Genomic DNA, 3,070 nt, shown 5'->3' on the forward strand with positions numbered 1-3,070 from the left:
AGCATCAGACACATGGAAGGTGCCCAAGAAACATCAGCTGGGAAAAAAAAGTAACCCTTGTCCCAAGGGGTTGACAGGAGACCCAAACTTTGCACTCAGGTTGGTCCCAGCCTAATAGTGGAGACAGAACAGATATAAAGAATGCAGCTCAATATTGGAATACCAAGTACAAATAAAAAAAATAATAATAAACCAAGGGCTTATCTATCAGAATAGCACAGCAGACTGGTTTGGGGCCAGTGAGGTGAATTGAGAGAACCTCTCCAAACGGACCATCCTAAGTGGACCTTTGAAGGAGCAGATGGGAATTATTTGGCTGAAGCCAGTAGGATGAGTATCAAAGTGAGGAGTTCAGACTACATAAGAACAAGAAAGGCAGGAGGCTGAATGGGGATGGGGCAGTTCTCCAGGGCTGGAGCAAAGCACAGCTGACCCACCCTGACTGGTGTCTGCAGATGTTGTACAAGCAGTGCTTAAGTGTACGGTGGCTTGCTGGTAACCTGGGTAGCCGGGGAAAATATCACAGTATAGTTCACAGGTTGTGTCATAATCTCCCAGATACATCATTTTCAGCCTTGGTTGTGCTTATGGGGCTAAAGGGTGGAGACCTAGATTTATAAGAGCCCAGAGACCAAAACCATTTCCACAAGAAATTACACAGAGAAGACAAAGGGAAAAACATGGCAACAGGGAAGATGTCAGAGAGGTGGGAGGCTGTGCAGAGAGGGCAGCGCAGGCTGCCATTTGGCCTCTTTTGTTTTGTTTTGTTTTGCTTTGCAGGAGAGAGGGAGATTGGAAGCACCACTGAGAGGAGTCAGAGGAAAGTGTAAGGAGACTTGTAAAAAAAGGTATGCTGGGTGGTGGGGGCTGCCTGATCCACTGTATGTGGGTTCAGGGTTTCAGCAAAGGCCATATAGACATTAAGGCTTCTGGAGGAGATTAATGCTAATGCTTACTTGGACTGTGATCCTGCTGAAATAGACGTTGGAGGAAAGGAAATGAAAAGGCTCCAATTTGTATCTTCCTGGCAGTAAATGTTTCTTATCCAATATCAATTCTCTCCTTTCTTACTGAATAAAACCACAATTTGTTACCCAGACAAAATATGACCTTTCCTTTGCTCCCTTGCAGCTAGGAGTAGCCATGTGACACAGCTCTGACCAGTGAGGCGTCTGCAGGAGCCCCTGGAGGGTTTGGGTGAAGAGTCTGGATTTCCTGATGTGTACCCAACTCTTGCTTTTTGTCATTTTCTTTTGTCTTCGTCCTGCCTGGAACATGTGATCAGGAGGCGGTCATGAGGATGAAAGTCATGTGTGAAGGATGATGGAACAGAAGGACTAAAGGAGTCTGACCTGGACACCCTGATTTCCTGCTGTGTGGCCTGAAAAAGAAGCCACAGTCCCATGGATTCTGTTATCGGCCACTGAGTGCAATCCTACCTGATCCCATGGTCCTCACCAAGGCTGTGTCTGCTTAGGAAATGGAGAATGGTCCCCAAACCGCAGCAGCAAAAATGAGTGGAAGGGTTGAGCATTATTTCCAGCCCTTGGTTGCTCTGGTGATTGGTGCCTGGGAGGGGCAGGACCTCCATCCAACAGACTGTACCAGCAGAGTGGTAAGAGGTAGGGCTTTGAAGATTCAGCCGTGTGTTCTATGGCTGGACTGAAGGCTGAAGGTACATTGCTACCCACCTGCTCCATCCCATGTGCAGACTCCTTCAGCCCCCAACCCCAGGCTGTCACCAGCTCCTATATTCATTTTCTCTGAGGTTGGAGGAAAGAGAAAGGAGACAGCAATGGCCAGACTTCCCTGTGGTTCCCAAACTGGTTATTGTGCTCTGCTCAAGTACTGGCTCCCCGCCCCTCTATACACACACTGGGCCCATGTTCACTGATGCCCATCCTACTCCCCAGTCATTTGCCTAACTAGCTTTTTTCTTTTTTTCTAGGAAACCTCAGAGATGCATTGGACTTGGTCAGCAGACTTGAGTTCTATGCCCATACCAGTCACTGACTGGCTATGACCTGAATTGGACAAGGCATGCCCACTCTAGACTTCAATTGTTCCTTATCTGGAAAAGGAAAGGAGTGCTTTGACAGTGGTTCCCAGACACCAATTTATAAAGATTTCACTGGTCTGTGGCAAAATAATAATAATGGCTATGAATTATTGGGTATTTCCTTTGTGTGAAGTGATTTTCGTATATTAACTCATTTAATCTCATAACCACCTGGAAAAGTACGTATTCTTATTAACACCTTCACATGATAGATGATAAAAATGATAAAACCAAGGCTCAGAGAGGTTAAGTAACTTATCTGAAGGTCTTCAGATGGTAAGTGGTAGAGCCTGGATTTGAACTCAGGTGTCCTGGTCCCAGAGTCCATGTACTAAATCACTACATTACAGCTGCCCATGTGATAAGGAAAGACTAAGGAGGATGACGATGATGTGCACCCATATTGATACACACACAGACATATAATACAGCATATTTGTGTACTGTTAGTGTAAGTTTAATACTGACTTTCTGGGGAAGGACAGGGATATATATATATCCTTTATGTTAAGAGTAAGAGAATAAGTCATATGTTTTACATTAAAAGGTACTTTTCTGAAACAATGACAGAAGGTGAGTATTTTATTTGCTCAATTCACAAAATAGAACTTGTTGACAACCAGTTACTTTTTACAGTATTTTACTTCCAACTTGTAATAGACCGTGAAACTAAGTCGGGAGCCCCTGGGCTAAAGGGTCTTCGAAGTCCTTTCTGGCTTAAACACTGTAAAGACTTCAACCTCTAGGTGAGGTCACACATTCTTGGAGATGTCCTCCCAGATATCAGGCACACCATCTGGGCCCCCTGGTCAGCCTAGCAGGAGAGCCATCACCCCGAGGGGACCTGTTGGTAACATGCCTGTTTAACACTGCAAGTATTTTGAGCCATAGAGAAACTTTCCTTTCCTGTCCTGCCATGGCCTCAGCTTTAGCTACACACCCCTCTGTACTTGTCTACCTCTTGGGATAGGCATAATATATAGAAAGAATCTTAGATTACTCATTACTTGG

The 3,070-nt window shown here is 45.1% G+C and overlaps 1 long non-coding RNA gene across 1 annotated transcript; it reads left to right on the forward strand.

Annotated features, from left to right (window-relative positions):
* The first annotated feature begins 614 nt into the window (after window positions 1-614).
* LOC108514988 (uncharacterized) lies at window positions 615-2,175 on the forward strand. Its single transcript, XR_001881396.1, has 3 exons — window positions 615-848; window positions 1,286-1,622; window positions 1,949-2,175. It is a non-coding gene; the product is annotated as an uncharacterized LOC108514988 (long non-coding RNA).
* Window positions 2,176-3,070: the final 895 nt, after the last annotated feature.

Source organism: Rhinopithecus bieti, unplaced genomic scaffold (assembly GCF_001698545.2).
Source record: "Rhinopithecus bieti isolate Rb0 unplaced genomic scaffold, ASM169854v2 scaffold_33903, whole genome shotgun sequence".
In the NCBI taxonomy this organism is placed as follows: Eukaryota; Metazoa; Chordata; class Mammalia; order Primates; family Cercopithecidae; genus Rhinopithecus; species Rhinopithecus bieti.